This window comes from Lygodium microphyllum, chromosome 13 (genome assembly GCF_053477565.2).
Source record: "Lygodium microphyllum isolate KBCC chromosome 13, Lygodium_microphyllum_v1.1.10, whole genome shotgun sequence".
Classification (NCBI taxonomy): Eukaryota; Viridiplantae; Streptophyta; class Polypodiopsida; order Schizaeales; family Lygodiaceae; genus Lygodium; species Lygodium microphyllum.
This window is the reverse complement of record NC_141147.1, coordinates 26,011,867-26,024,561: the sequence shown is the minus strand read 5'-3', so window position 1 is coordinate 26,024,561 and position 12,695 is coordinate 26,011,867.

Below are 12,695 nucleotides of genomic sequence, written 5' to 3'. Positions count from 1 at the left end.
TGAATGCACTAAGGCTTTGATTAGCCCTACAAAGGATGCTTACGCACTAACTAGTGATGCTTTGAGCTACCATACTGATGATGTCTCTATTGATACTACTGATGTTTTGAGTCACCATTTAGATTATGTTTCTATAGATAATATGGATTCTTTGAGTCACCATATAGATAATGTCTATATAGATACTATTGATGGTTTGAGTACCCATGCAAATGTTGTCTTGAATGAGCATAAAGTAGATGAGTTGGACCATGTATATGCAAATTTTATGAGTGTTTATGAGGCAACCTATGAGGCTCATATCCTATGTGATGCAAACAAGTGCAAAGCGTTTGTAGAGACTATTGATGTGTTGACTAGCCAATTTGCAAATGCCTTGGAAGAGCATGTAGTGGTGGAGGAATCAACCATTGTATATGCAATTTTTCTTAGTGCATTTGAGGAGGCTTATGAAGCTCATGTGTTACTTGATGCAAGGACTCAGAGGGAAATTGGTGACTTGCTGGATGCACATGATTTGCAAGAGACAATTGTAGTTAGTGTGAAGGTTCATGAGTTAGAGTATATGCCTCTAGTAGTGGATGTTGTGATGCTGAGCATCTACTTGCAAAAAACATTGGGATGTTGATCAACTCCCATATTTTGGAGATTTAGATGTATGCAGATGTGCTTGGTGTTTGTTTTCTCTTTGGAAATAAATCTTGAAGAAAAGCTTAATAACTAAGTCAATAAACCCTTAGATTTTAAACTAAGGCTATTGATAGCCTTTAGGAGGCTATTTGTGGAAAAGAAGACGTATGCATGTAAAGATGGGGATCTTTTCGAGAAAAACCCAGCTTCAATATCATTGTGTCAAGGAAGAGAGGAGATACTAAGTGTAAAGAGAATTATTCTAGAGTTGTTCGAGGGGCTATTATGGCATGTAGGAGAAAAGCACAGTCAAGAACTCTAAGGGAGGGGGAATGAGGATAGCAGTTTTGAAGGTTGTGTGAAGGAAGAGAGGAGAGACTAAGTGTAAAGAGGATTATTCTTGACTTGCTTGAGGGGGTATTATGACATGTAGGAGAAAATCATGTTAAGATAAAGTTGTGGATAAGGATAAAAGTTGGATAAGATAAGGACAAGTTAGTATGTGGACAAAAGGATCTCATAGATATCCACTTTGCAAATATCTCAAATATTTAGAGATAAGGCTTACCTACCTCATTTAATGTACCTTGTTGAGATATTTGCAATCGCACCTACTTTAGTCCCTTTGTGAGAAGCAGTGAGGGCTCAGGACCAAAATCCCATATGCACAGTAGGAGAAAGTACCACCATTCAATTCCTATAAAGCATTGTACTTGCACTCTTTTTCTAAGGAAATGATAGTACTCTTTTCTTTCCAGTAAAGTGTAATGTCACAGTCAATACACAAGATTGTGTTTATGAGTCCAAGTCTCAATCTTGGAACCTAATTCAATTGTGTAACAATTTGTCCTTGTCAAGTTCAATGTCTTCATGAGTTCCTTTTTTCTCTTTCAACCTCCATAGTTTCTGCATCTGCATGCTCTAGATCCCACACATTTCAACATGGTATCAAAGCCCAGTTGGACATGGCACTGCTTCTCTAGCCTCTCTTGGTTCCTCTCAATCTATTCCCAGCTCATATCCAACTCAAGATCAGTGTATGACTTCAGTTCTTTAAATTCATGTTTAGTGCACCTTGTGGTAGCCATGTGGCAGCCATAGCCAGTCTGCACCCTCTCTACTTTGAACTCCTGGATCTCTCTCCACAAGTCATATCTCGCTGTGATTCCTTCTATGAACTTCTTCTCCTACTCATAAAGCTTCTCTATGGCACCTCAGTGCCTAACATCGATAGCTAATAGCTCCAACATTGCTCAAACTCTCAGTCATTGCCATAGGCTAAATCTGTGACCTGCAGGACATACCTTGATTGGAGTCCTTGGATCTCCCAATACAAAGCATATCTCCTCTTTCTCTCTTCTAGAGATCATTCCTTTGGTCAAGGTGCTTCATCCCAGCACCAACAACCACGACATTGGTCACTCTCTGCTCCGGCATTGACGAAATCGTGAAAATCTGTCAAAAAATGTGCCTACTATCGTCGTCTGCCCTGTGCGCCTGAATCGGTCATCGATCTGATCAATTAGCATAGGGATTTGATAGATCTTAAAGAGAGCTACATTTTTATAAAAAAAACTTTTGAAAATGATCCACTATAGTTTCCACAATCAGCAAAAAATCAGGCTGCCCCCAGAAACCCTAATGCAAAAGCCATAGCCAAAGCTTCAAAATTTTGACATTTTTCATTGTTTCTATCACTGAAGTTATCAACAGTGATTTTAATCACTGAGAAATACTCTCTGAAGTTTATTATAGTTCTAAAAGTGCTCGAGGAAACTCAAAAGTTATTCACAAAGCTCGTGAGAGAAAGCAGATCAATATCTATCAAGTGTCATTTGACACTAATATTCTTTTTTACTTCATCTACTCACTAATTCCAATACACTGAAAGTCCTGTCACTCAAATTTGAAGGTATCACCATCAAATCAAGAAGGGGAAGATTATATTTGGATTTAAAAATAGTAAAGGATTTTGCAGATTTGGAAAGACTCAAACATAGTGTTCATTGACACTCATTTAGTGCTTTTTAGCACTTGTGTCTCTCAACCAACTCTTTTGCTGCTCAAATCTAACAATTCTGAAGTTGATTTGCTACTATTCCCGTAAGTCTAACTTGGGCAAAGACTCTCCAACTTCTTGCTTCAAAGGAGTCAGGTTTGACACTTGGCAAACCCGCATTAAACACATCCTGATGAAGAAGGGCCTCTAGGCCATTACCACTGGAAAAGAAAAGAAGCCTCGTGATGTGGATCTTGCTGTCACTTGGTAAAAGAACAATGATAAGGCTCAGGCCATTATCAAACTAGAGCAGCTAGATGACAGTTATATCCACCATGTGGATAACTATGAGACCTCACAAGATACATGGAAGAGACTTGACACCTTGTTCGGTGCACAGTCTAAATCATCAAAGTATGGTCTCCTGATTGAGTTTTTTAGGCTTGAAATGAAGTCCAGCACATCACTTGCCAACATCTAAATTACATGGAAGGACTTCTAACCTAACTTGTAGGAATCAACATTAAAATGGAAGAAGATGTTTGCATCAGTGTTCTACTTAAGAGTTTGCCTCCTAAATACAATAATGTATCAACAACCCTAATTAATATGCCAAACCCTGAACTTGTTGATATCTAGGCATCACTGTTAGAGGAGGAAAAGAAGCTAAAAACTAAGAAGAACCAAGTACCTCTAGAGATGAGCATGCATAATATGTTGGCAACAACTACAAAGGCAAGAAGGATTAGCTCTTCTGTGACTTCTACAAAAGGACCGGACACACCGAGAAGTTTTGCCATGCCAGGAAGAGGTCCCAAAAGGCCTATCTAGTTGTAGTCAAAGAAGAAGAAGAAAATGGAGCAAAGGAAGAAGAAGAAGAAGAAGACCACCAAGAGAAGGACAAACCTCATCAGTCCTTCTATTCAGATAGACTTTTTTAGTTTTGTATTTCCTAGCCCTAATGCCTCAAACATAAACTTGTAAACTCCTCAGTTATCCTTGTACTACAACCTCTGTACACTTTGTGAGGTCCCTGCTACAGCCTCTGGATGTCCATCATGTTTTTAGTACCCACATTTAGCCTCTTTTGCAACAGCCTCTCGTGTTTTGCCATGTTTATGGTGTGCCCACACTTTGCAGGTGTTGCTTTCACTAAAGCCTCTACACACTTTGTACTTTTGGTTGTGATTGAGGAGGAGGGGTGTTGAGATATTTGCAATCACACCTACTTTAGTCACTTTGTGAGAAGCAATGACAGCTTAGGACCAAAATCCCATATGCACAGTAGGAGAAAGTACCATCACTCAATTCCTATAAAGCATTGTACTTGCACTCTTTTTCTAAGGAAATGATAGTACTCTTTTCTTTCCAGTAAAGTGTCATGTCATTGTCAATACACAAGATTGTGTTTATGAGTCCAAGTCTCAATCTTGGAACCTAATTCACTTGTGTAACAATTTGTCCTTGTCAAGTGCAATGTCTTCATGAGTTCCTTTTTTCTCTTTCAACCTCCATAGCTTTCTCATCTATCATGCTCTAGATCTTGCACATTTCAACATACCTTATATATATACAACCACTAGTAATGAAATGCTCAACTACTGCAGTTTACTACCTTTTCTATATTGTCTCTATCTCTATCTCTTATTGTGGACATTATCCTCTTATCTTCAAGTTCCTGGTTTTCACCACATGGTATCAGAGCACCAGGTCCTATCTTTCTAGCTTATCTTATTCTCCTCAAATTCACAAACTACTCGTCCTCCTTTACTCTCATTCTTCCAATGGCTCTCGTTATTGCCACCACCTCCTACAATTGACACATCAAGATCAACAAACTCAATGGCAGCAACTATCAAGTGTGGAACTTTACCTATCTCAAGAAAATCTATGGAGTATCATCAATGGGAAGGAAGATTCCCCTAAACAAGAAGGAGTAGACAAGGAAGATTGGATGCAAAGAGATACAGCCACGAGAATGGAAATACTTGTCCATTGTGGAGATCGCCAAGTACAACTAGTAAGAACAATATCCACTGCAAAAGGTATTTGGGAATTCTTCAACAATACATATGAACACACGGATATTGTTTATCAAATGACCATGTTTAGAAAACTATCTACTGCCACTATGCATGAAGATCAATCTGCCACTAAGTTCTTAGAACAGTGGAAATCTTTGCTAGATGAAACCATAATATCTGGTTTGGTCATCTCAGAAGAATTACAAGCCATGTTTTTACTTTCTCCTTTGCCTCTATCTTGGAGAGCCTTTATTACAACTCAAACCTCCACTGATAAACTCAAGCTTTAGCTCCGCTGATTAATAGAATCAAGCAAGAGCAAGTCATGAGAGATACTCTTTCTACTTCTTCAAATCAAGATTCCAAGACCCTAGCTGACTGCTTACAACCCAAAACATTTTTACAAAAGATTTCAACACTTTCAACAAAAGCCTAAGTTTTCTTCTCGAGATTCTTGGTAATCCTCAACATAAGCCCAACTCTTACCAATCTTTTGAATCCCTATCCTTAACAAGAAACCCTCATTATCATCTCATATGTAATGCTTGCAAAAGACAAGGTCATATTGAAAAGGGTTGTCGTCAAAAAAATAGATTCAACAAATATCAATCAAAACCTCATTTAATGTACCTTGTATATATACAACCACTAGCAATGAAATGCTCAACTATAGTTCATTACCTTTTCTATATTATCTTTATCTCTATCTCTTATTGTGCACATTATCCTCTTATCTTCAAGTTCCTAGTTTTCACCACAAATCTTGGTCAGAAACTCTCAAGGAGGGGGCATGAGGACAAAAATTTTAAAGGCAAATAAAGTTGATCCTATAGTGAAAGGCTACCATCACCATCCTAGAGGAGTCTTCATGATCTGCAATACAAAGGTTGATAAGGAAGCAAAATATTTGCACACTTGGTGACAATTTTGGGCCGGTTGCATGTAATGTGTTGGGCCTACATGAATATGTGTCATGTTGCTACCATGTTGAAGTGTTAGCTGGCAGTTTTGAGTGAAAGGAGCACAGAGGGAGAGCCTATTATTATCAAGGTTTGGAGTATCAATTACATGTTAATGTGGGAAGGAGGTTGGCAACATGACTGCAGTACTCTTGCAATGACTCTATCGATTGAGATGGGTCTCACCAAGTTGAGATAAGCAACCCTTCTTCACTTCCTATAGCATGGTTTTCAGGAGATGGCTTCATGTTAAGTAGTCTACTAAAAAGAGGAAAGAATCATAGGCTTCTTACATATCTGAAAGGCAGAAGTAATTTGTCATCAACTACCGGCAGATTGTCCCAGCTTTAGAATCTTGATCACCTATGGAACTTCTTGCTATGAGCTATTTCCAATCATCTCTTTGTTGCAAACCCTTTCTTCTCCAATATCATCAACATCATCAGCTTTGTGTGCCAAAATCAAATTAGTGGTTGCTTCATTTCTTAATCTAATTATAATATAAGCTATTCCTATTCTTTGCAATTGGGAAGAAGTCTTGATGTAATGCAAAACTAAATGAAGGGTGATTGACATGCTGCAATCCACATAGGTTATCCTTTTGTCTAGAATGAGTGTTACCTTGAGCAATAAGCATGTCACCTAAGATAGTGCCATCTCAAGCAATCAATTTCACTATGGAGTGTTTATGAAGATTAAAGATTTGCAACAACAAAATAAGCACTAATGTCAGCATGTTGAAGAGGAGCTAAACAATAATTTATTAACTGAGACAAGAAGGCAATGAGATGAAGGTTTAGAAGTCCATAAGCTTGCAAAATTCAAGAATGAAGCAACATCCTCACCTTCAAACAATAGCCATCATCTTCAATGTCCCTATTTTATGGCTCTCAACAATCAACCTTCTAAACTCAATCTAATCTTTCTAACAAGTATTCATAACTTGGGTATGTTGTTCTGGAAGTGTCCTGAGAAAGCCTAATAGGATCCAATGTACTTGAAGCCTTGATATATGTCTTGAACCATCAAGAACTCCTTGATTTCCACTATGAATGCCATTCTCCATACCTCTTATCTTGTTTACACATGTATACGATAGAGATAACTTGAGCTTCCATCATGGTCGCATTAGTAGTAGTCAAGGAGTTATGACTCAAGGAGTAGATTTAGGGTCTTGTGCTTATCTTGAGCTCTATGTGATGGAAGCCAAAGATGACATCAGATTGTATTTCCATATTATGATCTGACAGGCTGACTATTTCGATGTTTTCCTAGAGTTTCCATCTTCTTTATTTCCATAAAGCTCCTACCTTTTACAATGCCTACTTCATGAGACCCTGTGTCTTCTGGCCATCGAGCACACATTGCTTTAACAACACTAGTTTGTTGATGCTCATAGGTGGAATAGAAATTGGCTCAAACTAAGCCCCAGTAGTTGCCCCTGGGGGGTACAACCTACTCAATCCTACCTGATATCTAGGCATAGGATAAATATTTTTTAATAAATTCCTTAGATCTACATATAGACAAGAAAATATCAAATGCAAGTAGTAACCAGAAAATTCTTTTTAAATAATATTTTATTATTTAAAAAATAATAAAAACTTTTCAACATTTTTAATATGACCACACTTACTAATTTAAGTAATCATATCAATCAAAAATAGACATTCTAGCATTTAGTCTTTTAATAAAATTTTCAAACATCACTTAACTAGTATTATATGTTTTTTCAACATGTGGCTAAATGCAATCATTTTGGTTTAATCTCTAGAGTGCTAGAATAATTCCTACGTATTTAATATATCCATTCATTTTTTAAATTTTATTTCCTCGACTACGAGAGGAGTAATCTATAATTTCTTTATGATAGTTTTGATGTTTGAACAATATTTTATTGAATAACAACAATTTAATAATGCATTCAAAACTTAAGAAATTATTTATGCATTATTTTTAATGTTAAGCTCGTGCTTCATGTAAGAATACTAATATCCAAAATTTTTCTAAATTATTAGTGTGCATATATGAATGACATTTAGTCATCAAATTTTTATGAATATGGTTTTAAAAAATATAGCATATATTTTAGATAAGTTTTATGTTTTTAAAGGATATATTTATAAATAAAATATATATTAATTTGTAAGTGACTTAAGTGTATATTTATGGTTATTTTCAAAGATGGAAAATTTTCCATTGCCTGGGTTGCTAATTGAATATTCTATAATTTATTTTCTAATAATAAAATTTAGGTCAACATTTTGTACGATTTTTCTTTTCTCATTATTATATTTTCTCTAAGGTTTTATTTTAAAACCTTATGCTATTATCCCCTTGTTCACACATGGTCCCTTTAGGAATTCATTCATGTGTAGTACTTACAGGACTTTATTTCAACATTCATCATTACACACAATGAACAACTAATATGTATTTTGCAAAAGAAATCTCAACAGCATAACTGAGGGGGGGACGATAATACAATTGTTCTGAGGGAAAACACAAAACAACTAGTCACTGATAAGACAGGGATATTACATCCTCTTTCCCTTAAAGAAATCAAGATGTCCTCATCTCGAGAGAAAGAACCAATATGTGTTTTGGAAAGAAATCTCAATGGCATAACTGGGGGGGGGGGGGGGGGAGGGGAATACAATTGTTCAGAGGGAAAAACACAAAATAGCTAGTCATTGATAAGACAAGGATATTATATCCTCTTTCTCTTAAAGAAATCAAGATGTCCTCATCTCAAGAGAAACTCGAGGTGGTCTCTCCTGAGGATAGACTCCTCGATCCATGTAGAATAGTCTTCGAAAAAGTCTTTTCATTAGATAAGGTACTCACGAAGAATATCATTCGTAAGAGGATTTTCCCTAATTTCAAGAATTCTATTAGATTGAATTTCCAAGATCCCCTAAGTTGGCATTACAATTTATCTATCATCTAGGATATGTTAGGGTTTGGAACACAAGGTTTCAAAAGGCTTACATGAAATTTATTATGAACTTTGAGATGCAGTAGAAGTTCTAATCTCTGTAGGCATTCCTACCAAGACTTTCGATCATCTTGTTGGGCCCACAATATCTTTGACTAAGTTTTTTGAGTTTTCCAAGGGATAGGGTACTCTTATTCAATCGAACTCTTAGGAATACCATGTCTCCATTGTTCAAAGTCTGAGGAGTCCTCTTGGAATCATTGTAGATCTTTTGCCGACCTATGCTGCTTTGATGTCTTGATAGATTGCTTTGGTCTACTCCTCCATCTCATCTAGCATTTTCTTGAACACTTCAAACCTTAAGGTTGGATTCAAGAAATTGAGAGGGAATAATAAATCTTGCCTGTACAATGCCTAAAAAGGGGTCATGCCAATGCTTTGTTGGTATGAAGCATTGTAGGAAAACTCTATCAAGGGTAAATATTTAATCCATCTCTTGGGCTCCTTGTTGCAGTAGGCTCTCGGTATGTCTTCTAGCACTTGATTGACCCTTTCAATTTGCCCATCAGTTTGAGGATGATAAGCAATATTGAAATAGAGTTGCGTGCTGATGGCTTGAAAGATGTGATCTATCAAAAGAGTGAATCTTCTTCCAAGAAAATAGTGATGCCACAATTTCAAGGCATGAAGGACCACTAAAAGCTCAAGGTCATGTGTAGTATAATTCTTCTCGTAAAGCTTAAGCATGCCAAAATAATACACCACTAGATGTCCTTCTTGAGTAAGAACACATCCTAGTGTCATTATCCTATCGGTAATACTGACCTCAAACTCCTTTGTAAAATCTAGCAGTTTTAAGATGGGGTAGTAGTAAGACTTTGCTTCAACTTATCAAAGCTCTCTTTTGTGATTCCCATGTAATGTTTGTTTACTTTTTAAGCAATTCAGTGAGGGGTACTGCTATCCCAAAAGACATTATAGTGATTTCATAATGGCCATACATGGTGTTGAAAACTATCTTTAGTATGACTTCATCTTTTATCTAGATTTGATAATATTCAAAAATTAAATCATGAAAGGTGAGAAGGATCAAAGTTTGCTTGGAAGTGAGCTATGGCGGAGAGCAAGAGCAAGAAGAGAGAGACACACCAATGGGAACTCCAACCGTCATAATGTGTGACCAAGGCCTTCCTTTATTCAAACTATCACTAAAAGAATAAAGAATAAAGTGACGTTGATGGGCGCCTGCCACGTGCAGTGTGCAGTGGTGGGTATTGTCAGTGTAGTAATACATTGGCGGCTAGGCAGAGGTGCCTTTACGTCCAACAACCTCCCACTTAAAAGTGAATCTGCTCCATTGAGGAGGGAAAATAAAAAGAAAAGACAGTACAATGTACACATGTACAACAGGATGAGGAAAAACGTCATCTCATCCAACGCCCATCAATCTCCTGAGGAAGGAAAATCGCTCAATAGTGAGGCTTTTTGTGAGTAGATCTGCAAGATTTTTGTCAGTGGAGATCTTGACAAGGTCAACAGACCTGTCCTCCACGACCCCACATATGAAGTGATACCTCACCTCAATGTGTTTTGTCTTCACATGGAAGACCAGATTCTTGACTAGCTAAATTGCACTCATAGAATCTGAATGCAGTGTAGGGATAGTATCAATCCCAAGGTCATGAACCAAACGGCCCAACCATATGGCCTCCTTGCAAGCCTCTGTGGTTGTAACATACTTAGCCTCAGTGGTAGAGAGAGCCGTACATTTCTCAACCCTAGACATCCAAGAAACAACACCTCCATCATAGGTAAAGACATAGCCGGAAGTGGACTTTCTACTATCTGCATGTCCTGTATAATCGGAGCCTGTGTAGCCTACAACTCCTATATCCTGGTTGGTTGCCCTTCAAGTATCTCATGATACCCTTTACAGCATCCCAATGCTTTTTGCTAGGTGTATCCATATAGAATGCCACAACACCAACTACAAAGGCAATATCTGGATGAGTGGCTATCATGGCATACATCAAACTACCCATGGATGATGCATAAGGGATCTTGGCCATCTCGGCTCTCTGCTCATCTATCGGTGGACAATCAGCCAAAACCTTCACATAAGAAGGTAATGGACAGTCAATAGGATTTACATCCTGCATGCGGAAACGCTCAAGGACTTTATGAATGTACTCCCTCTATAAGAGGTAGAGTAGTCCCTGATGCATGTCACACTTAATGCGCATACCAAGAATGTGAGAGGCCTGTCCCAAATCCTTCATCTCAAAGCTCTTCTTCAGCTAAGAATTAAGAGCATCCATCTCATCATGATCTTTCCCTGCTATCAACATATCATCCACATAAAGTACCAAAATAAGCAAGGAGCCATCACGGGCTATCTTCATGTAAAGACACGGATCCATAGCACTCCTATTGTATCCCTGTGACTACATAAAGGCATCAAACTTATGATACCACTCCCTAGGTGCCTGCTTCAATCCATAAAGACTTTTCTTCAACTTGCACACTAGGTGCTCCCTGCTAGGTTCTGCAAAGACCTTAGACTGCTCCATGTATATCTCATCATGCAAATCCCTATGTAAGAATGCAGTCTTGACATCCATCTGATACATGCACAAGTCAAGCTACGAACCAAGGCCAAAACCAAGTGTAGGGTGGTCATCTTGACCACAGGAGAAAAGACTTCATCAAAGTCAACTCCATGCTCCTGTTTAAAACCCTTAATGACAAGTCTTACCTTATAAGCCAGCTTGGGGTTTCCAGGGGTACTTTTCAGCTTATACACTCATTTGCATGGCAAAGCCTTCTTGCCCTAAGGCAATGCAACCAAATCCCAAGTCATATTCTTGTGCAAGGAGTTTATCTGAGAGTGCATAGCTTTCTCCCAGGAGTGACTATCACCCCTGCGCATAGCCTCATCATAGGTGAGAGACTCTCCTGCATCTGTAACCAAGACATAATGCATCGAGGGCTCAAATCTAATAGGTGGATGTCTATCTCTAGTAGACCTTCTCACTGCAGGCTCTGCTGCCTGTCCAACACTCTAGCCAGGTGTATCAACTACTGCTACAAGCTATCTAACTGGTTGTGCAGGAGCTCGTGGCTCCTCTTGGAATACAACCCTGCGTATCTCTACCACCCTCTTAGGCTACCTATGCATCTTGTCTTCCTGGAAGACTACATCATGGCTGCGGATGACTTTTCGCACTTGCAAATCCCAAAGGCGATAACCCATCTTACCTGCATCTCCATAGCGAAGGAAAGTGCATTTGACACTCTTAGGATCCAGCTTAGTATGCTTGTCCTTGGGCACATGGAAGAATTCCTCACATCCAAAGACACGTAGATGCACGTAAGACGAAGGTCCATACCTCCTCTGCAACCTGGAAATCCAAACCACTAGAAGGTGATCTATTTATGACATGCACAACTGTACCGACTGCCTTAGTCCAAAAGCTCTGTGGTAAGCCTGCATGGCTAAGCATACTGTGTACACACTCCTGGATGGTTCTATTCATCCGTTCAGCCAAACCATTCTAGGGTTGGGTATAAGGGTGGTCAACTGATGCTTAATATCCCTCTCATCACATAGTTGCTCAAAAGCATGTGACACATATTCTCCCCCATTGTCAATCCTAAGGCATTTCAGCCTATGCCCAGTCTGGTTCTCAACCAATGCAAGCCATCTTTGAAACATAGCCAAGACTTCGAACATAAGCTTAATGGGGTAAGCCTAGACTTTACGTGAAAAATCATCAATGAACATCACAAAATACTTTGCATCACCCATAGACTGACAAGGCATGGGCCCACAAACATCTGAATGTACCAATGTCAGGGGCTCACTCATGTCTATACTACCAGACTTCTTATGTGTATTCCTAGTCTGTCTTCCATAAAGACAATGCTCACATGAATCAAAACATGCGTAGTCAAGGGGCGATAAGTACTACAAACTAGAAAGTATTTTCATTTCCTTCAAGGACATATGGTCCAAATGGGCATGTCAAAGAGATACATGTGGGATGGAACCCACTAACAAAACATGGTCAATAGAGGACCCATCAACTACAAGAGGATAGAGGCTGCCAGCTTTGGCACCTCTATCAAGCACAAGTTTGCTATGG